The 23,535-nt window shown below is 46.7% G+C and overlaps 1 long non-coding RNA gene across 1 annotated transcript in view; it reads left to right on the forward strand.

Moving 5' to 3' along the window:
* Positions 1–419: 419 nt before the first annotated feature.
* Positions 420–23,535, forward strand: part of LOC137561187 (uncharacterized) — a 107,427-nt gene continuing 84,311 nt past the window's right edge. Inside the window, exon 1 of the long non-coding RNA XR_011029909.1 lies at positions 420–488. This is a non-coding gene — a long non-coding RNA (uncharacterized lncRNA). The remainder of the gene's footprint in view (positions 489–23,535) is intronic.

Genomic DNA, 23,535 nt, shown 5'->3' on the forward strand with positions numbered 1-23,535 from the left:
AGCTGGGTGGGAGTGTCCGAAGACTGGGAGGGGGGCGGCCAATGATAAACAGAAGTAAGGGATGAAATTATGTTAGGATTGGCTTCAAGATAGACACAGACAAAATGGAAAATCCTACGAAGGATTTTCTCTATTTTTACTATAGAAAAAATTGCTAAAATCAAAATGTGGACAGTGCAATACATATGTTATGTAAGTAGAGCAAGTATTTATCTACTTATGTATATGGTTTTTTCCTGAGATAGTATGGCTGACAGTTCCACTTTAAGACCTCTCCTGCCTATAATTTCCTGTTTAGCAAAGTTTAGTTCTTACAATTGCTCACACTTACTTCCTGTGAATGACAAAGTCCCACCTCCTCAGATAGACACATGGTTTGTACCATAATGTAAGGACTCTGGAAATGTAATACAGCGTCTATTAATTTAACCTTTGTGCGTGTCTCATGACTGATCTGCCCAACAGCTGAATCCAGAGAGCAGAGAAGAGTAAGTTTACTACAGTTCCGGTAGCTAATGTTTTTTTACATGGTTTATTGTCACATATCAACCTGATTGCCATCGGAATTTGCTTTGCGGGGTGTTTTGTTTAGTTGAACTTTAACTTTATGGAGCTTTAAAAAAAAGATTATTTCTGAAACTAATTTCAAAGCTAAAAGACATCATTTATAAATATCAGATGCTCATTACTGAATCTGACATATATGTTGCCTTTTGCACCTTTTAAAAGCACTCTGTGTTCTCCTGTTAGTTTTCTGGACACAATACATGTCATTGTTTATCTCCACAATTGAAACAGTTAATATCTTATCACCGGAAGGAATGTAATTGATATAGAGCTTTGTTCCTGGTTTCTTGCTGTTTTCCAAGTCCCTGTCTGATCTGAACCTCTGCTATGCTGTGTTTTGTCAAATACTGAGTGTTGCTGTTTTAGTAGCAAGAATTCTACAGAAATGTTTGCCTTGAGGCTTTGAGTCTTCCAGACTTTGTTTATGGCACATGGAGATGTGCAGATAGGGTTCATGAGCACTTGTTGAATGAATGTGATACAGACAGCAGGAAAAGTAGGCAAGAGGTCATGAGGGGAGATACAAAGGGAGGCAGTGTTTTCTCTTATTAGTAATACACCTGCTACTTATGGTTTATAGTAAATGGTCATTAAATAAAATGTTATAGTTATAGCAACCAGTTATCTGTATTGCTGACAAAACAATTTGCTCTCAATAACGTGGTCCTAAAAATGAAGGCATTTAAGTACAGTAAAACCTTGGGTTGAGAGTAACTTGGTTTAAGAGTGCTTTGCTAAGCAAAAATTATACAAGCAACGTCTTGATATACAAGGAAAAAAAAAGTATACATGCGCCACACCATCACAGCTGAGCCGATAGTTCTTCTTCCTTTGGCAATGTAGGATTGTACTTTATTGGGCTTAATCTGGGTGTAGAGACTGTGCAAAGTCACATTTCCATGTAATCCTCAAAAGTAGGCAAAAGTAACTGTCAATGGTGGATGAGTTCCTTGTTAAAGCCACACAATAAAAAGGTTGGGGCGAGCCAACAGAAGGCAATGTTTCTGTTAGTTGTAAGAAAGTCTTGATAATATTTTTTGTTTTATACTTTTTTACTATAACTTTTTTTTAAAAAATGTATGGGGAAATTCGCTTTGATATAAGAGTGCTTTGGATTACAAGCATGTTTCCGGAACAAATTATGCTGTATTCTTTTTAAATATTATGCTTAGTATGAAACATATGGTACACATTTTTAAACATATATACTGTATACTATGTCTTATATTTTTATTAGTACTATAAGACACACTGCCTGCTGACGAGAATGGCGGTCTTTAAAAGTCAAAAGTCACCACTTGCTTTATTGGTATAGTAAACAAGTTTCTAAACATTGTGGTACTCAAGTCCCAAGACCTGTATACTTGATACAGTACAGTTACGTTGGGGATAAATGCATAAAGGGAGTGTTATCTGAAAAGTAATGTGGGCAGTTAGTTACCTGGGGCTTCTTCCAACCCCCTGAAGTCCTCCTGGTCCCTCACCTTCATTGTGTGCTGCTCCGTTCCTTAGCTGTCCACCTCCGAAAGCTGGACAACTTGGCAAGTCATCAGCCACTGTGTGTGCGCAGCACCAGCTGGTCACATCCTCTATTGCATGTATATGTGCAGGAGCAATATTTACTTATTGTGCAAGCTCACAATGCTCCCAGCCACCGGAGTGAGATGGAAGAGAGGGCAGTGCGTACAATGTTTGGAGGAGGACAGTGGAGGAATGGAGCAGCACAAAATGGCTGGTAGGGACCAGGAGGACATCAGGGGGCGGGAAGAAGCCACAGGTAAGTAACTGGCTACATTACTTTTCACTTCAAATATACTTTAAGCCCTGCTGAATATTATTATAATTGTGTAACGATCGGTGGGCGCAGAGAGTATCTGATTACCGGTGATCTGCAGTATCACCGGAAATACAGACATATACCAGATTATAAGTGAACTGCAGTCTCACCGATAATCCGATATACAAACTAACCTCTGATCACCCGAGTAGAGTGTAGTGTTTGGTGTAACTGTAACACTAAGAGGACAAGGCCTCAATGCAGTAAGGAGTACTGCACAGATTCCTTCCGCAGACCTGAGCTCTCCAAGACGGGAGGGGTCAGACTGACAGTAGGAAGGGATATCTGAAAGTGACCCTCAGGAGGAAGGATCGCTAACAGAGCGAGGAACCGCCTCTAACGGTAAGGTCGGTTCTCGAGGTCGGACAAGCCAGGTCGTACACACACGGACAGATAAAGTACAGGATCAGGAGGCAAAGGCAGAGTCAAAGTACAGGCAGGGTTCAGCAACGGGGTATCAGAAATATCGGGGTACAAAATCAGGAGGCAGAAGCAGAGTCAAGGAACGAGCCGGGGTTCGGCAACAGAGTATCAGAAATATCGAGGTGCAAGATCAGAGTTCAGGAGGATAGTCAAGGCAGGCAAACGTCATAACAGATAATCACAATCAAACTAGTACTTTAGCTATCAACAGAATCTAGCTTAGTGTAGGATTACAGCTCCAGCTGGTCCCGGCACACTAACGGATCTAACTACGGATCTGGGTGCTCCCACATATGTGAACGCAACGCCAGACAAGGAGCAAGTGAACAACCAGCAGTATATATACTCTAGGACCTTTCCAGGACCTCCCTAATTGCTGGTCCAATGGGAGCAGTGGAATTTGTCAGCTGACCCAGCTGGTCAGCCGACACCCTTCTAACTGCTATTTAAACTCTGCCTCTGTGCTCGCGCGCGTGTAAGTCTGAATCTTGGTGGACTATCAGTCCCAGCCACACCAGTACTGTTTTGCAATGTATCTAATGCGGGGGTCGCCTCTGATGTGGATTCTGCTGTTACCAATGCGGATTCCGCCGCACTGCCCATGCGGCATGCGGCGTTTTTTCCGCGTTGTGACGCCATGCTGGACGCGGAAACAGCCGCCTCACCTCGAGAGACGGCGGCTTTTCCGCGTTTCCTCACAGTACCCCCCTCCCGAGGAGTGGACTCCGGACAACTCCCACCAGGCTTCTCGGGATGTACAGCATGAAATTCCTTCACTAACTCGTCCGCATGCATGCGGTTCCTAGGTACCCATTGCCTCTCCTCAATCCCGTACCCCTTCCAATGTACGAGGTACTGTACCGAGTTCTGTACAGTACGTGAATCTATGATCTTCTCCACTTCGTACTCGGGTTGGGCATCCACCAACACGGGAGGAGGAGGAGTAGGACCCACCTGGACTGCTGGTTTAAGAAGGGACACGTGGAAGGACCTCACCCCCTGCATGCTGGTGGGAAGGTCAATGGAATAAGTAACATTATTAATCTTCTTGGTCACGGAAAATGGGCCCACAAACCTGGGACCCAGTTTGGCAGATGGCTGCTTCAGGGTCAAGTGACGTGTGGACACCCAGACTAGATCCCCTGGCCGAAACTTCCATTCCACGGACCGTCTCTTATCTGCTTGACCCTTCTGACTCTGGAACGCCTTCTGTAAATTCCCCTTAACAACTCCCCAATTGTCCCTGAGTGATCTCTGCCAATCTTCCAGTGCTGGAAATGGAGACGAGACAACTGGAAAAGGGGAAAATTTGGGTGACCTCCCTGTTACAATCTGAAATGGGGAAAACCCAGACGAGGAATTCTTTAAATTATTTTGAGCGAATTCCGCAAAGGGCAAAAATTTCACCCAGTCACTCTGCGCCTCAGCAACGTAGCATCTCAGAAATTGCTCCAGGGATTGGTTAATGCGTTCTGTCTGCCCATTGGTCTGTGGGTGGTAGCCTGACGAGAAAGACAATTTCATGCCCATTTGGTGGCAAAATGCCCTCCAGAATCCAGACACAAACTGGACTCCCCTATCAGACACGATGTCTTCCGGAATGCCATGCAGCCGGAAGATGTGAATGATAAACAATTCAGCCAGTTCTTGAGCCGAGGGGAGTCCTTTCAGGGGCACAAAATGGGCCATTTTGCTAAACCGATCGACTACCACCCAAATGACCGACATGCCTTCAGACCTGGGCAATTCCCCCACAAAATCCATGGACAAGTGGGTCCATGGCTCACTCGGGGTGGGCAAAGGCTGCAACCTTCCTACAGGTGCCAGCCGGGAGGGCTTACTCTGGGCGCACACCGCACACTCCCTAACATACTCCTTGCAATCTGTTGCCAAGGAAGGCCACCAAGCACACCTGGCAATCAGATCCTGCGTTCTGGCAGCTCCAGGATGACCAGCATTCTTATGGGCGTGAAAGAGTTGCAGAACCTGTAACCGGAATGGTAATGGTATGAACAAGACCCCTTCGGGTTTCCCTTCAGGAACCTCCTGCTGAAAGGGACCCAAGATCTCTGTCCACTCTTCCCAAGACTCCGTGGCGGCTAACACCAGTTTCTGCGGAATGATGAATTCAGGAGTGGGAGGCTGTGCTGTCTCAGGTTCGAAACACCTGGAGAGGGCATCTGCCTTGATGTTTTTGCTACCTGGAGTGTATGTGATTATAAACCTGAATCTCGTAAAAAACAAGGACCACCGGGCCTGACGGGGACTAAGCCTCTTAGCCCCCTCGATGTACTCCAAGTTCTTGTGGTCGGTGTAAACAGTGATCGTGTGCTCTGCCCCCTCCAACCAGTGGCGCCACTCCTCAAATGCCAATTTAATGGCCAGGAGCTCTCTGTTGCCTATATCGTAGTTTCTCTCCGCCGGAGAGAACCTACGGGAAAAGTACGCACAGGGGTGTAGTCTTCCCTGTAACCCTGATCGCTGAGACAGCACAGCCCCTACCCCGACCTCCGAGGCATCGACCTCAACAATGAACGGATAAGCGGTGTCGACATGTCTGAGGATTGGTGCGGAACAAAACAATTTTTTCAGACTAGAAAATGCATTCTGAGCCTCCGGAGACCAGTGGGTAGTATCTGCCCCCTTTTTTGTGAGACTGGTAAGGGGTGCAATGATCGTGGAGTACCCTTTTATAAACCTCCTATAATAATTTGCAAAACCCAGGAATCTCTGGAGGGCTTTCAGGCCCACAGGTTGCGGCCATTCTAGGACAGCTGTGACTTTAGCAGGGTCCATTGACAGACCTGAGGTAGAAATCACATACCCCAGAAACGTGACGGATGTCACCTCAAAAATACACTTTTCTAACTTGGCGTAGAGTCTATTCTGTCTTAATTTGTTTAGGACAAATTTCACATGGACCCTGTGTTCGGGGAGGTTATTGGAATAAATTAATATATCATCGAGGTATACCAGTACGAATTTACCCAATACCTCCCGGAATACCTCATTGATTAGTTCCTGGAAGACGGCGGGCGCATTGCACAACCCGAAGGGCATCACTAAGTATTCGTAATGCCCGTCGGGTGTGTTAAAGGCCGTCTTCCATTCATCGCCCCTTCTAATGCGGATTAGGTTGTATGCCCCCCTCAGATCTAACTTAGAAAAGATCTTTGCAGTAGTGACCTGCGTGAATAAGTCGTCTATCAATGGTAACGGATAGCGATTCTTCACCGTGATTTTATTGAGACCTCGGTAGTCGATACAAGGTCGAAGACCCCCGTCTTTTTTCTTAACGAAAAAGAAACCGGCCCCAGCAGGTGACCGAGAGGGCCGAATAAACCCCTTGGCCAGGTTGTCACGAATGTACTCCTGCATGGCCAACTTCTCGGGACCGGACAAGTTATACAGGTGACCCCTAGGGGGCATACAACCAGCACGGAGATCAATGGGGCAATCGAACGGGCGATGAGGAGGTAATTGATCAGCAGACTTGGGACAAAAGACATCAGAAAAATCGGAATACACCTCGGGAACACCCTCCACGTACACCTTGGTCTGACCCAATGTCACCTTTCCTAGACACTGTTGGTGACAACGATCAGACCATCTGGTTACCTGACCCGTGGCCCAGTCGATTTGTGGAGAGTGGGCCTGTAACCAAGGCATGCCTAAGATAATAGTGGAGGTTGACATGTTCAAAACGAAAAACTGTAGCTGTTCCCCATGCAATACCCCTATCGTGACCCTCACCTGCGGAGTCTGAGACAGGGGACGATCCCGTTGCAGCGGGGAATCGTCTACTGCTGTAACCTGAATGGGGGGACTTACTGGAGTGAGAGGAATACCCAACTCCCGAGCAAATTCAAGGTTCATAAAATTGGCCGCTGAGCCAGAGTCAATAAAAGCTTCAGTGTCCACAGACTTATCATCCCACGTAATAGTACAGGGGAGAAGTAACTTCTTCTCTTTTTGGGGTGAGAATGAAGTGCCTAGGGTGTCACCCCCCACTACTCCTAGGCAGACCCGTTTCCCGACTTGTTAGGGCAGTTTCGCACCCTGTGCCCTGCTTCTGCACAATACAGGCACAGTTGTTCTGTTATTCTCCGCCTACGTTCCACCTGGGTCAATCTTGATCGACCAATTTGCATGGGTTCGGGTGGTGGTGAGGCTGGAGAGGGTGACACCGGTGGAGATGCCGTTACTGCGGGCGTACCAGAAGGTGCCACATACGAAGTCACCCTGACCCGGTGACTGCCCCTAGTCTGCCTCTGATGGCGTAGTCGACGATCGACTCTGATGGCCGATGATATGGCCTCATCGACTGTTGCGGGCTCGGGTAAGGTTAGCATCAAATCAGAGACCTCCTCCGACAACCCAGATAGAAAATAATCCATCAGAGCAAAATTGTCGAATCTGGCGGTAACAGACCACCTACGAAATTCTGCTGCGTAATCCTCGACCGACCCTCTGCCTTGCCGCAAAAGTTTGAGCTTCCGCTCTGAAGTTGCCGCAAGGTCAGGGTCGTCGTATATTACGGCCATAGCCTTAAAAAATTCCTCGACTGAGGTCAGAGCTAAATTAGTGGGGGACAGGTTGTATGCCCAGGACTGGGAATCACCAGTTAACAGTGTTTTAATGAAAATGACCCGTTGGGTCTCAGTCCCCGAGGATCGGGGTCTTAACTCAAAGTATGACAACATTCTACTCTTGAAATTCCGGAAGTCAGACTTGTGGCCGGAAAATTTATCAGGTACAGGCATACGTATGTCATCACTAGGAGGGGATCGCACTGAATCAACTGACGTCTGGAGGGTTTGCACAGAGCCTGAAAGGGCATCAATCAAAGCTCTGTGCTGGCCCAGTGCTTGATGGAGGTTATCCACCGAAGTGGCAAGCATACCCAGACGACCAGTGTTTGCGTCCATTTTGATTTTTGGTCTGGCGTTCTGTAGCGATCGGTGGGCGCAGAGAGTATCTGATTACCGGTGATCTGCAGTATCACCGGAAATACAGACATATACCAGATTATAAGTGAACTGCAGTCTCACCGATAATCCGATATACAAACTAACCTCTGATCACCCGAGTAGAGTGTAGTGTTTGGTGTAACTGTAACACTAAGAGGACAAGGCCTCAATGCAGTAAGGAGTACTGCACAGATTCCTTCCGCAGACCTGAGCTCTCCAAGACGGGAGGAGTCAGACTGACAGTAGGAAGGGATATCTGAAAGTGACCCTCAGGAGGAAGGATCGCTAACAGAGCGAGGAACCGCCTCTAACGGTAAGGTCGGTTCTCGAGGTCGGACAAGCCAGGTCGTACACACACGGACAGATAAAGTACAGGATCAGGAGGCAAAGGCAGAGTCAAAGTACAGGCAGGGTTCAGCAACGGGGTATCAGAAATATCGGGGTACAAAATCAGGAGGCAGAAGCAGAGTCAAGGAACGAGCCGGGGTTCGGCAACAGAGTATCAGAAATATCGAGGTGCAAGATCAGAGTTCAGGAGGATAGTCAAGGCAGGCAAACGTCATAACAGATAATCACAATCAAACTAGTACTTTAGCTATCAACAGAATCTAGCTTAGTGTAGGATTACAGCTCCAGCTGGTCCCGGCACACTAACGGATCTAACTACGGATCTGGGTGCTCCCACATATGTGAACGCAACGCCAGACAAGGAGCAAGTGAACAACCAGCAGTATATATACTCTAGGACCTTTCCAGGACCTCCCTAATTGCTGGTCCAATGGGAGCAGTGGAATTTGTCAGCTGACCCAGCTGGTCAGCCGACACCCTTCTAACTGCTATTTAAACTCTGCCTCTGTGCTCGCGCGCGTGTAAGTCTGAATCTTGGTGGACTATCAGTCCCAGCCACACCAGTACTGTTTTGCAATGTATCTAATGCGGGGGTCGCCTCTGATGTGGATTCCGCCGTTACCAATGCGGATTCCGCCGCACTGCCCATGCGGCATGCGGCGTTTTTTCCGCGTTGTGACGCCATGCTGGACGCGGAAACAGCCGCCTCACCTCGAGAGACGGCGGCTTTTCCGCGTTTCCTCACAAATTGTTATTTAGCATTTATATAGTGCCAACATCATCTGCAGCACTCAAGTCTACATAGTATATTTAGTCTTATCACCTCCTGTCCCTCAGAGGAGCTCACAATCTAATCCCTACTATAGTCATGACTATATTATGTTACTATATTGTTGTCAATTGCCAATTCCACAAGCAAGTTGACCTCCAAATAAAATTAATTACAAATTTTAAAAATCACCATGCACGTGTAGTCTACACCGTAAATGACGTGTTGTTTGTATTCCTGGTGAGAACAGACTTTGTGGTTTGCGAAAATCTGGATGCCGTGTGATGTTCTAGCCACAACACAACTTATAATAGCTACATCATTGTGTAAGTAGGAATGAACCTTTATGACTGGCATACAAATAGAGTTGGGCCGAACGGTTCGCCGGCGAACGGGGTTCGCGCGAACTTAGGTGGTTCGCGTGCGGGTACCGCACGCGAACCTTTTGCGGAAGAAGTTCGGTTCGCCCCATAATGCACCTGAGGGTCAACTTTGACCCTCTACATCACAGTCAGCAGGCCCAGTGTAGCCAATTAGGCTACACTAGCCCCTGGAGCCCCACCCCCCCTTATATAAGGCAGGCAGCGGCGGCCATTACGGCCACTCGTGTGCCTGCATTAGTCAGAGTAGGGCGAGCTGCTGCAGACTGTCTCTCAGGGAAAGATTAGTTAGGCTTAACTTCTTCCTGGCTGCATACCTGTTCTGTTCAGTGAGCCCTCAGCCCACTGCATACCTGTACTGTGATCCTGCCACTGCATAGCTGTTCAGTGATCCTGCCACAGCATACCTGTTCTGTTCAGTGAGCCCTCAGCCCACTGCATACCTGTACTGTGATCCTGCCACTGCATACCTGTTCAGTGATCCTGCCACAGCATACCTGTTCTGTTCAGTGAGCCCTCAGCCCACTGCATACCTGTACTGTGATCCTGCCACTGCATAGCTGTTCAGTGATCCTGCCACAGCATACCTGTTCTGTTCAGTGAGCCCCCAGCCCACTGCATACCTGTACTGTGATCCTGCCACTGCATACCTGTTCAGTGATCCTGCCACAGCATACCTGTTCTGTTCAGTGAGCCCTCAGCCCACTGCATACCTGTACTGTGATCCTGCCACTGCATACCTGTTCAGTGATCCTGCCACAGCATACCTGTTCTGTTCAGTGAGCCCTCAGCCCACTGCATACCTGTACTGTGATCCTGCCACTGCATAGCTGTTCAGTGATCCTGCCACAGCATACCTGTTCTGTTCAGTGAGCCCTCAGCCCACTGCATACCTGTACTGTGATCCTGCCACTGCATACCTGTTCAGTGATCCTGCCACAGCATACCTGTTCTGTTCAGTGAGCCCTCAGCCCACTGCATACCTGTACTGTGATACTGCCACTGCATACCTGTTCAGTGATCCTGCCACAGCATACCTGTTCTGTTCAGTGAGCCCTCAGCCCACTGCATACCTGTACTGTGATCCTGCCACTGCATACCTGTTCAGTGATCCTGCCACAGCATACCTGTTCTGTTCAGTGAGCCCCCAGCCCACTGCATACCTGTACTGTGATCCTGCCACTGCATACCTGTTCAGTGATCCTGCCACAGCATACCTGTTCTGTTCAGTGAGCCCTCAGCCCACTGCATACCTGTACTGTGATCCTGCCACTGCATAGCTGTTCAGTGATCCTGCCACAGCATACCTGTTCTGTTCAGTGAGCCCTCAGCCCACTGCATACCTGTACTGTGATCCTGCCACTGCATACCTGTTCAGTGATCCTGCCACTGTATACCTGTTCTGTGAACCCGCCACTGTATACCTGTTCTGTTCAGTGGACCCGCCACTGTATACCTGTTCTGTGAACCCGCCACTGTATACCTGTTCTGTTCAGTGGACCCGCCACTGTATACCTGTTCTGTGAACCCGCCACTGTATACCTGTTCTGTTCAGTGGACCCGCCACTGTATACCTGTTCTGTGAACCCGCCACTGTATACCTGTTCTGTTCAGTGGACCTGCCACTGTATACCTGTTTAGTGAACACGCCACTGCATACCTGTTGTGTTCAGTGAACCTGCCACTGCATACCTGTTCTGTGAACCCGCCACTGTATACCTGTTCTGTTCAGTGGACCCGCCACTGTATACCTGTTCTGTGAACCCGCCACTGTATACCTGTTCTGTTCAGTGGACCTGCCACTGTATACCTGTTTAGTGAACACGCCACTGCATACCTGTTGTGTTCAGTGAACCTGCCACTGCATACCTGTTCTGTGAACCCGCCACTGTATACCTGTTCTGTTCAGTGGACCCGCCACTGTATACCTGTTCTGTTCAGTGGACCTGCCACTGTATACCTGTTCTGTTCAGTGGACCTGCCACTGTATACCTGTTTAGTGAACACGCCACTGCATACCTGTTGTGTTCAGTGAACCCGCCACTGTATACCTGTACTGTTCAGTGAACCCACCGCATCAGTGCGCATACCTGTGCAGTTAAGTGAACCCACCTACCTACGTGAGTGCACGCAGTGTGATATACCACTCCGTGCATACCCGATATGGACAAAACAGGTAGAGGAAGAGGAAGAGGTAGTGGCAGAGGCAGAGGAAGGCCACCCGGCAGGTCTGCGCGAGGTCGTGTAAATGTAATTTCGTGTGGACCTGGCCCACAGTACAGTGCTCGGAAGAAGGCACGTCCCATCACCTCCCAAGATTGTCAGGACGTGGTTGAGTATTTAGCGACACAGAACACCTCATCTTGCTCAGCCACCAGCGCTACTACTAGCACCACTTCCGCTGCATTTGACACTTCGCAAGAATTATTTAGTGGTGGTGAAATCACTGATGCACAGCCATTGTTACAGCCAGATGAATTTTCACCAGCTCATATGTCTGCGTTACGCGACAACACTATGGATGTAACGTGTAAGGAGGATGAAGGACCTACACATTTGGATTTTTCTGAGGCAAGCGAAGCTGGGCAGGATGATTACGATGATGACGATGATAGGGATCCTCTGTATGTTCCCAATAGAGGAGATGAAGAGGGGGACAGTTCAGAGGGGGAGTCAGAGAGTAGTAGGAGGATAGAAGTTGCTGAAAGAAGCTGGGGCAGCTCTTCGTCAGAAACAGCTGGTGGCAGAGTCCGGCACCATGTATCGCCAGATTCGCCACCTATGTACAGCCAGCCAACTTGCCCTTCAGCATCAGCTGCTGAGGTGCCCACATCCCAGGGTGGCTCAGCGGTGTGGAAATTTTTTAATGTGTGTGCCTCAGATCGGACCAAAGCCATCTGTTCGCTCTGCCAACAAAAATTGAGCCGTGGAAAGGCCAACACTCACGTAGGGACAAGTGCCTTACGAAGGCACCTGCAGAAAAGGCACAAACAGCAATGGGATGGCCACCTGAGCAAAAGCAGCAGCAGCACACAAAAGCAAAGTCACCCTCCTTCTCCTCTTCCTCCTTCAGGTGCATCATCTGCTTATGCCGCTCTCTCCCTTGCACCTTCACAGGCACCCTCCTCCACTCCGCCTCTGCCCTTGAGCGGTTCCTGCTCCTCTGCCCACAGCAGCAGTCAGGTGTCCGTGAAGGAAATGTTTGAGCGGAAGAAGCCACTTTTGGCCAGTCACCCCCTTGCCCGGCGTCTGACAGCTGGCGTGGCGGAACTGTTAGCTCGCCAGCTGTTACCATACCGGCTGGTGGACTCTGAGGCCTTCCGTAAATTTGTGGCCATCGGAACACCGCAGTGGAAGATGCCAGGCCGCACTTATTTTTCCAGAAAGGCCATACCCCAACTGCACCGTGAAGTTGAGAGGCAAGTGGTGTCATCTCTTGCGAAGAGCGTTGGGTCAAGGGTACACCTGACCACGGATGCCTGGTCTGCCAAGCACGGGCAGGGCCGCTACATTACCTACACAGCCCATTGGGTGAACCTGGTGGTGAACGATGGCAAGCAGAAAGCGGCGGACCAAATTGTGACACCTCCACGGCTTGCAGGCAGGCCTCCTGCCACCTCCTCTCCTCCTGCTACATGCTCTTCGCTGTCCTCCTCCTCCTCCTTGGCTGAGTGGCAGTTCTCCTCTCCAGCTACACAGCCCCAGCTCCGCAGGGCCTATGCTGCATGCCAGGTACGACGGTGTCACGCCATCTTAGACATGGCTTGTCTCAAAGCGGAGAGTCACACTGGAGCAGCTCTCCTGGCTGCTCTTAAGAAACAGGTGGATGAGTGGCTGACCCCGCACCACCTGGAGATAGGCAACGTGGTGTGCGACAACGGCAGCAATCTGCTTGCCGCTTTGCATATGGGGAAGCTGACACACATACCCTGCATGGCACATGTCATGAATCTGGTGGTTCAAAGATTTGTGGCAAAGTACCCTGGCTTAGCGGATGTCCTGAAGCAGGCCAGGAAGTTCTGTGGGCATTTGAGGCGCTCTTACACAGCCATGGCACGATTTGCAGAAATTCAGCGTAAAAACAACATGCCGGTGAGACGCCTCATTTGCGATAGCCCCACTCGCTGGAACTCGACCCTCCTCATGTTCTCCCGCCTGCTAGAACAGAAGAAAGCCGTCACCCAGTACCTCTACAACTGGAGTAGAACGAAACAGTCTGGGAAGATGGGGATGTTCTGGCCCGACAACTGGACAATGATGAAAAATGCATGCAGGCTCATGCGGCCGTTTGAGGAGGTGACCAACCTGGTGAGCCGCAGTGAGGGCACCATCAGCGACTTAATTCCCTACGCGTACTTCTTGGAGCGTGCTGTGCGTAGAGTGGCGGATGAAGCTGCGAATGAGCGTGACCAGGAACCGTTACGGCAGGAACAGGCATGGGACCAATTTTCATCAGACCCAGCTGTTTCCTCAACACCTGCGGCAGCACAGAGGGGGGAGGAGGAGGAAGAAGAGAGGTCATGTGCAGAAGATGAGTCAGACTCAGAGGATGATGAGCAAGGTGTTTCTTTGGGGGAGGAGGAGGAGGAGGAGGGGACAGCGGCAGGAGAACAACCGCAGCAGGCGTCGCAGGGGGCTTGTGCTGCGCAACCTTCCCGTGGTATTGTTCGCGGCTGGGGGGAGGAGGTTGACTTACCTGACGTCACTGAGGAAGAGCAAGAGGAGATGGAGGGTACTGGATCCGACTTTGTGCAGATGTCGTCTTTTATGCTGTCCTGCCTGTTGAGGGACCCCCGTATAAAAAACCTCAAGGGGAATGAGCTGTACTGGGTGGCCACACTACTAGACCCTCGGTACAGGCACAAAGTGGCGGACCTGTTACCAACTCACCGGAAGGTGGAAAGGATGCAGCACATGCAGAACCAGCTGTCAACTATGCTTTACAATGCCTTTAAGGGTGATGTGACGGCACAACGCCAGCAAGGTACCACTGCCACTAATCCTCCTCCCGTGTCCACGCAGTCAAAGACAGGACGCTCCAGCGATCTCATGGTGATGTCGGACATGCGGACGTTCTTTAGTCCAACGCCTCGCCGTAGCCCTTCCGGATCCACCCTCCACCAACGCCTGGAACGGCAGGTAGCCGACTACCTGGCCTTAAGTGTGGATGTAGACACTGCTGTGAACAGCGATGAGGAACCCTTGAACTACTGGGTGCGCAGGCTTGACCTGTGGCCAGAGCTGTCCCAATTTGCCATCCAACTTCTCTCCTGCCCTGCCGCAAGCGTCCTCTCAGAAAGGACCTTCAGCGCAGCTGGAGGCATTGTCACAGAGAAGAGAAGTCGCCTAAGTCACAAAAGTGTTAAGTACCTCACCTTTATAAAAATGAATGAGGCATGGATCCCGGAGGGCTGCTGCCCGCCCCAAGACTAAGTCAGTCCCCGCACATACAGCATCTCTGCCTGCACGCCGTGTGACTGGCTGCCTGGCCTGCCCCAAGAAGACTAAGTCGCTCCCAGTCCCTCCACACAGCATGTCTGCCTGCAGGCCGCTTCACTACCTTCTCCGCCACCACCAACAGGGTCCGGGACTCCAGGCGGATTGCTGAATTTTTTAGGCCGCTGCTAGCAGCGGCCGCTGTAATAATTTTTCGGGTGCGTGTACATGACTGCCTAATTTTTCTGGCTGCACTGCGGGCAGCTGCAACAACAAAAGAAAAGGCATGAACATGCGCCCATTCCCCTTCGTGATCATTACCTTGCCGTGGTGAAGGGGCTTGCGTATCACAATGGAGCAATGACCGGCGCCTAGATGAGTGTCTCGGGGGGCACACCCACGATAATAAGGTCGTTGCCTCATTGTGGTCAGACCAAATTTGATCAGCTGGACAGTCACTGTTCTGTCATTCAGCTACATCAGCCAGGTGACTGACCATATGGGCTGTAAAGCCACCAAAACCTGCACTCTCGCCATGGTGCGCACCAGTCCAGCACGGCCGTCACTACACAAACAGCTGTTTGCGGTGCGTTACACGATGAGTTTGGTGCGTCAGTGTGAAGCAGTACCTTAATTACACTACCTGATTGATGTATACACATGCAAGATGTTTGAAAGCACTTTAGGCCTGTCATTTAACATTCAATGTGATTTCTGCCCTTAAAACGCTGCTTTGCGTCAAATCCAGATTTTTCCCGGGGACTTTTGGCATGTATCCCACTCCGCCATCCCCCCCTCCAGGTGTTAGACCCCTTGAAACATCTTTTCCATCACTTTTGTGGCCAGCATAATTAATTTTTTTTTTCAAAGTTCGCATCCCCATTGAAGTCTATTGCGGTTCGCGAACTTTAACGCGAACCGAACCTTTCGCGAAAGTTCGCGAACCCGGTTCGCGAACCGAAAATCGGAGGTTCGGCCCAACTCTACATACAAACACTGGATACCGTACATATTTACCATGCATTATACAGATGCATATTAGCAGCTGAACAAAATAAGTCTTAGGGCCCATTCACACTAGAGCGTTTTGAGTGCGATTTCCGCATCGCTGGAAAAACGCTAGCAGTTAGAAAACGCTTGTATAATGAAAGTGCATGGAATGGTTCTCATCTGAGCGTTTTGCGATTTGCTGAAACGCAAACGCTTTGCATGCAGCGTTTTCTGAGCGATTCTGGAGCGATTCTGCAGGCTTTAAATTGAACTAGAAATTACAAAACGCTAATCGCTGGAAAAACGCTTTCTATACAGTGAAAAATCGCTGGGAAATCGCTAGGAAAAAACACCAGAAAATTTGCGTTAGTGTTTAGCGATTTTAGGTGTGAATGGGCCCTTACACACATAGGGCCCAATCCAAATCACTTTTTCTCCTGAGTTTTCTTCTAGGAGGTAATCTTTCATCTTCTGTTTAAAATAATTTTTCAGCTCTCTGCAATTGAAAAAGTGCCAAATAGTACTGTCACAATTATTCTGAGCATTTTGTTGCTTACTGTTGGCTTAACCACTTAAGTCTATCTAGACGGATATATCCGTCCAGATAGACTGTGCAGCTGCCGCTGCCTGAGGCGCGCGCTCCCGCTGCCTGCCGTTACCCCCTTGATCAGTGAATGGGATTATAATTCCCATTCACCGATCTAAGTTCCCCGCAGAAAAAACGATGCTTTCTAATCAGAGAGCGCAGTATTTCTGCAGAAAAACAAAACAAAACAATTACAGCCTCCTTATAGTTCCTGGTAGCGTGATCGTATGCTCCAGGACATTTTTGACTGTGGCCATCTTGTGTCCAAATAGTAAACTACAACCACATACATTTTTTACATTACAATACATTATTTTACATTTAAAATTATCTGTTTCCCTCCTACACCAAAAATTACCCAAATACATTTTTTAATAAAAAAAATAAATTACACAAAAAAACAAACAACATAAATAGTTACCTAAGGGTCTGAACTATTTAAATATACATGTCAAGAGAGTATTTTATTATATTTTTAAAAATTATAAGCTTGTAAATAGTGATGGACGCAAATTGAAAAAATGCACCTTTATTTCTAAATAAATTATCGGCACCATAAATTGTGATAGGGACATAATTTAAACGGTGTAATAACCGGGACCAATGGGCAAATAAAATACATCAGTTTTAATTACGGTAACATGTATTAATTTTTTTTTTAACATAATCAAATTTTATTGAAGAGTAGAGCGTTTACATTACATGTCAAATATTAAGGGTTTGCTTATAGAACATCAAAAGCTTGATGCAGAATTATCTCACCAAAATGACATGTTATCACTTAAACATTTTCACAATTTATACTATTTGTAGGATCTTTTCCGTTATCATTCAGTAGAGGTATATCTTAATTTATGGTAGAAAACATGTTTTGTTTTGACCAAGAGGATCCCTGAGAACTACAACGGCTTACCCATAGGCAGCGTAACTAACAACAGTTCTAATAACTTATGGTTAGCTCCTTATGGAAATCATCAAGGTAAGAGATACTTGTAATATTTCTTCTTCAATAAAATAAGATAACAAAACCCGAACAACATAGTTACTATACCTAAGTCGACATCATCTGTCATTTAGCTTATATCTAGAAGTTGTTTAAAAGGAAATGGTAGAGTCAGGTCCTATCCGTCATTATGTCGCCATATTCTTGTGACTCTTTAAAGTCCAACCAAAGGGCCCAAGTTGCATAATGTTTGTCATATTGGTCTCTACTTGTCATTACTGTTTCCTCAATTTCTTGGGCCTCGTTCACCTTTTTGACCCATTCCTTGACAGAAGGGCTCTTTTCTGATTTCCATTTTAATGGGATGAGAGATTTAGCTGCGTTAAGGAGACGGGGTAGTAATGATCTTTTGTAGCCTCTATTCGAGTTTAGGTGCATAAGGTGCATTAGGTGCATAAGAGCATGCCAAGGATTCTCCTCTACCTTCTGGGTAGACACCCTCCTACTTATGTCTAAGATTGTCCTCCAATAGCTTCTTATCTTGGGACAAGACCAAAGTAAGTGTAATAGCGTTCCCCTCTCTCCACACCCTCTCCAGCATTTATCGTCTGTAGATTTATATATAAGGGCTAATCTATCTGGGGTTTTATACCACCTAGACAGAATTTTAAAGTTATTTTCCTGAATTCTGGTGCTTATGGATGATACGTGTGCGTTGCTAACTATAGTGGTTTTTTGGTGGTCCTCCAATAACTCCCCTATTTCTCTCTCCCACGCTCTTAGATATAATAAGGGTGCTGAGTCCTCTTCCTCCCTTATCAGTTTATACAGGGCAGATACTGCATGTTCTATTTTAGATTTTTTAATAAAGAGTGCCACCCATTTCCCTGCTTGTAGGTTATCATTACATTTGAGATTATTTGATTGACACCAGGTGTTAATTTGCCTCAGCCTCCAGAAGTCCATGAGGTAGCTACCATGTATTGTCCTAAGCTCCTGTATTGTTAAAAGCTTGCTCCCTTGCCATAGTTGACCTAGTACCACTAAACCTTCCCTTTTCCATAGCCCAAAGAAGCCCTTTTCTAAACCGGTGGGAACAAGGGGTAACCTTCTAGCGGGGACATGAGGGATATTGGTGTAAACCATTTTGTTTTCTTATTTGTTATATCTATCATTTTCAATGAATGTGTAACCCATATAGGGCAAAGATCGGATAAGCCTCTTTTATTACTTGGTACCCATTGGGCTTTAGCTAAGTCTCTACCTGCTAAAGTTTTCTCTAGGAGTATCCAGCTTTTTGTTTTGAGTTCGTAAGTCCAGTCTAACAACCTGTTAAAAGCTATCGCTTTGTAATAGGTCTTTGGGTCTGGGAGACCAAGGCCTCCTGAGCTTTTGTTCCTAATTAGGATTGAGTATGCCAGTCTAGGTGGGCGTTTCCTCCAGACGTACTGTATAAACAGAGTCTTTAATTTATTAAAAAAACATTTTGGTAATGGTATAGGAATAGTGTTTAGAAGAAAGAGAATCCTTGGCATCACGTTCATTTTTAAAATGCTTACGCGCCCAAACCATGTGAATTGATCTCTATCCCATCTTTGTAAATCTTTCCCTAGAGTTTCCAGCATAGGTTGGAAGTTGAGGCTATACAGGTCTTTCAAATCCTTAGGTAACATAATTCCCAAGTATTTTAATGCTTGTTCTCTGTATGGGAAAGGGAAATTATGTTGTATTTGTAGGAGTTTTTCCTTTGGAATATTGATTGATATGAACTCGGATTTGGAAGGGTTTATTTTAAAGTTCGATAGGGAGCCATAGATCTGAAATTCTCTAAGTAGATTTGGTAGGGAAATATGGGGTTCTGAGATATACAGAAGAACGTCATCTGCAAATGCCGATAATTTGTATTCCCTTTCACCAACCCATGCCCCTTTTATGTCTTGGTTGCTTCGAATACTCCGTAGCAGTGGTTCAAGTGTCAAAATAAACAAGAGGGGTGAAAGTGGGCAACCCTGCCTGGTGCCATTTCCAATTGTAAAGGAGTTGGAAAGAATACCATTCACCCTGACCCTGGCCTTGGGGGAGGAGTAGAGAGACATGATCCATTTTACCATATTGTTTTGGAGACCAATGTGGTGTATGACCCCTTTGAGTAGAGACCAGTTCACCCTATCAAATGCTTTTTCAGCATCTGTGGATAGTAGCATCAAGGGTGAACTGGTCTTATGGGCCCAGTGTATAAGATTTAGGGCCTTACTCGTGTTGTCTCTTGCCTCTCTACCCCTCACAAAGCCTGCTTGGTCAACATCTACTAGATTTGGGATATGATCTCTTAATCTGTTAGCAATAACTTTAGAGAAGATTTTTACGTCAAGGTTTATGAGAGATATAGGGCGGTAACTTTGGCACCAGGCAGGGTCTTTTCCTTCCTTCGGTAGGACTGAAATATGTGCCTCTAAGCTTTGAGTAGGAAAAGTTTCATCTTCCGCTAAGTTGTTTAGGAACTTTGTAAGGGGACCAAGCAAGAGATGTGAGAACATTTTGTAGTATTTTTTCGTTAGCCCATCTGGGCCAGGGCTTTTGCCATTTGGCAATGCGTTTAGGACTTCGCCAACTTCTTCTGTAGTGATAGATTGGTCTAACATAGTACAGATTTCTTCTGATAAGTGGGGCATGTGTACTCTATTCAAGTATTGTTTTATTTTAGCTTGAAGAGAATCTGTGTCAGACTGAGATGGTTGATCTTTAATATTATATAACTTGGCATAGTACATTCGGAAGATTTCTGCTATCTTTTGGGATTGCATTTCTAATTGTCCATTTACATCTCTTACTTGATGCACAAAAGTTTTCTCCCTTTTTTTTGCTATTGCCCTCGCCAGTTGTTTCCCACTTTTATTCCCATATTCAAATGCCTTAGCGATCCAAAGTCTCTGTTGTCTTTTGACCTTATTTTCCATTGCTTTTAAGAGTTTTATTTTGGCCTCTGTTATTAGTTTGGCTTTCTCTTCTGAGCTCTGTTTTTTGTGTTCTAGCTCCACTGTTTCTAAATTATCCAGTAGGCGTTGAATCCACGCCATTTCTTCCCTCTTTTTCCGAGATCCTATTGCTATCAACTCCCCTCTGATGACTGATTTATGGCTTTCCCATATGATGCCATCTTGCATTCCCTCTGTACAGTTTTCCCTAAAGAAATGTTTTAATGTATTAGTTATTTTTTGGGAAACTTCTTTGTCCTCAAGTAAAGCTTCATTTAGTCTCCAGTGCCACTGAGAGCTCGGGACATTTCCTAGATCTATTGATATCCACACTGCAGAGTGGTCGGATATGGTTATAGGCTCAATTTTTGCTGACTTAAGGGAGCTTAGATAATATTGATCAATATATATCCTGTCTATTCTGGTATAAAGTTTGTGAACTTGTGAATAATATGAATAATTTCTTTCCAGTGGGTGGAGATATCTCCAACTATCTATAAGATGAGCAGACCGGAGTAGTTGTATATATCTAGTGATCAGTGACCTTTGTGTTGTCGTTTTTCCTGAGGAAGTGTCTATTGCTGGGTTGCTCACTAAGTTGTGGTCTCCCCCTATAACCAAGCAGCCCTCCCTGAAAGCGGACAGTTTGTTAATCACTTTTGAAAGGAAGGCTGCTTGCCTGACATTGGGAGCGTAAATATTAACAAAGGTGTATTTTTTCCCAGCATGTTCCCCTTTGAGCATCACATATCTCCCCATGTCATCAATAAGGGTATCTATGATTTTAATGGGACAGTCTTTGCTTAGTGCAATGGCAACTCCTTTCGCTCTCCTGATTGGGGAGTGCCCTAGAAACCATCTATCAAATTGAGTCAGTGGGAGTCGTGGGGTATAGTCTTTTTTAAAATAAGTTTCCTGCAGCATCACTACTTGGGGGCGTATACGTTTTAGTTCTAGCCATAATTTACTTCTCTTTGAAGGTGACCCTAAACCTCTGACGTTATAGGACAGTATTTTTAGTTTACCTTTTAACATTTAGAACAGATGAAAAGATGTCAAGTATCTGATATCGACTAATGTACATAACTAATAAAACATTGGAACAAATAACAACCCTATGGCAACCGGTGAGCTTATAGCTCAAAATTTCCCTCTTGATTAGGGAAACCCTATTGGGGTTTTTGTGCCGCATGGCAGACAGCCGGCTCACAACCTTGGGAGCATTTTAACACACGCAATTGTAGTGTCCTAGGGAGAATCACAGTTAGTCATTGACATTAATAAAAACGATCAGAGTTACCCTCCTTATGAGGAGTGAGACTGTGTTTCTTTTCTGTATCACTAAAGCGTAATCCCTGGGTCTAACAGAGGTGCCTGATTATAGGTAAGACAGGTCACGTCTCTGTCAGTTACCCCGGGTGTTTTCAGAGATGGATGTGCACCTTAGCGCGGAGTCTGTGCTGGGGTGCCTTTTCTCTTCTGGGACGATGGTGTCTGCCATTTCTCTCTTTGGGGTAGCGGAGAGAGCTTTGTGATATCACGCCAGTCCTCAAAGTCTGTTTCTGGCAGACCCAGTTTTTGAATAAATTCGTCTAAATCTTGTTTAGTGCGTAAAGTTGCTGATTTCTCTCCAACTCGCGCTATTAAAGCAAAGGGGTGACCCCACTTATACGAGCCTCCAGCCTTCTTGATCTCTTCCAGTAGTGGTTTAACAGCTTTTCTTTGGAGCAGTGTACGTTTCGAGAGGTCGGGGAAGAGAGTAATCTTTGCCCCGTCAAAGTCCAGCTCATCTCTGTCCCTCATTTTCTTGAATATGTTTTCAACATCCATGAAGCGCAGGAGCTTGCATATGATGTCTCTCGGCTTCTGAGGGTCTATGTTCTTAGGGAGAAGTGCTCTGTGTACTCTTTCTATTTCTATAGGAGTCTGTGCAGGTTGTTCTAGGATGATGTTAAATATGTCTGTCACTGTCGGTCGTAGTTCTTCTTGTCCTGATGCTTCTGGCAGGCCCCTGATTCTTATATTTTTCCTGCGAGCTCTGTTTTCATAATCGTCTAGTTGTGTTTTCAGTGTTTCTAGGTCTAGGTCTTGTGCCTTAGTACGATCGCGTATCGCCGCCATTGCTGTTAGGGAGGTGTCTTCCCTTTCCTCCATGGCGGCTACTCTCTGACCTATGCCGACCATGTCCTTATGCAGGTCATCGAACTCACGGCGGAAAGATTTCTCGAGCCGTGCTGCGAAAGAATCAAGGTCTTTCAGAGTGGGGAGGCCTAGGATGTATTCCCTTAGCTCTACATCCATATAGGGGCCTTTAGTGTGGTGCGGAGAAGCTGACTGGCGTATTGCTTGCTTGCTGCCATATGCACGTTCACCCACCTCTGAATGGAGATCTGAGCCTTCTCCTTCCGAGTCCGTTTGGTAAAGTTGCTTTTTACTGCTCTGGCCTCTTGTGCGTATTTGAGATAGCCGGGGTCCTTCCATCTCCGGGGAGTCTTCTTCCCGTCCTGAATGCTGAGCGTCTCTGCCCTGCGCCATCTTGGACAGCATGGCGCGTTCTGGCCTGCCGTCCTGGAAGTATCGGCGGATGTGGTGAGTGTCTGGGGCCGCTTTATCTCCTCTTTTGCCTCCTCTTCCCTTCTTGGATGTCATGACCCTTTGTGGCAGGTTCTTAATCTCCCTTATTTTGCTTCTGAAGTTTTGCGATAGCGTGTTTCACGGAGGAGCTCTCTCAGCTGCGTCCTCTCTCCACCATGGCAAGCCACGCCCCCCCAACATGTATTAATTTTAAACTATAATGGCCATAAACTGAGAAATAATGATTTTTTTCCATTTCTTTCTTAATCTTCCTGTTAAAATGGATTTAGAAAAAAATAATTCTTAGCAAAATGTACCACCAAAAGAAAGCTTAATTAGTGGTGGAAAAAACTAGATATAGATCAATTAATTGTGATAAGTAGCGATAAAATTATTGGCGAATGAATGGGAGGTGAACTTTGCTCGGATGCATACGATTTTCGACACTGTAGGCTGAAGTGGTTAAAAGGCATTTCATTGATAAGATGTTAAATATCACCTAGGAGAAAATTTAGGAGAAAGAGTGAATTGGATCAGTCCCATAATGTTTAGGAGCACTCAACAGTCTTCTCAAAGCCTCTTCTCAAAAACCGAAAAACGATAGCATCTTTGTGCCACTGGTAGAGTCTCCTTGTCACTGGCTTATGAGCTGATGAGTCAGAAGACAAAATGCATCTGACAGAGCTTTGTGAGGCAGTGACACAAAGAGGCTACATGCTAGATTAAACTCAGCTGGG

The sequence above is a fragment of the Hyperolius riggenbachi genome, chromosome 3, assembly GCF_040937935.1.
Source record: "Hyperolius riggenbachi isolate aHypRig1 chromosome 3, aHypRig1.pri, whole genome shotgun sequence".
Lineage (NCBI taxonomy): Eukaryota > Metazoa > Chordata > Amphibia > Anura > Hyperoliidae > Hyperolius > Hyperolius riggenbachi.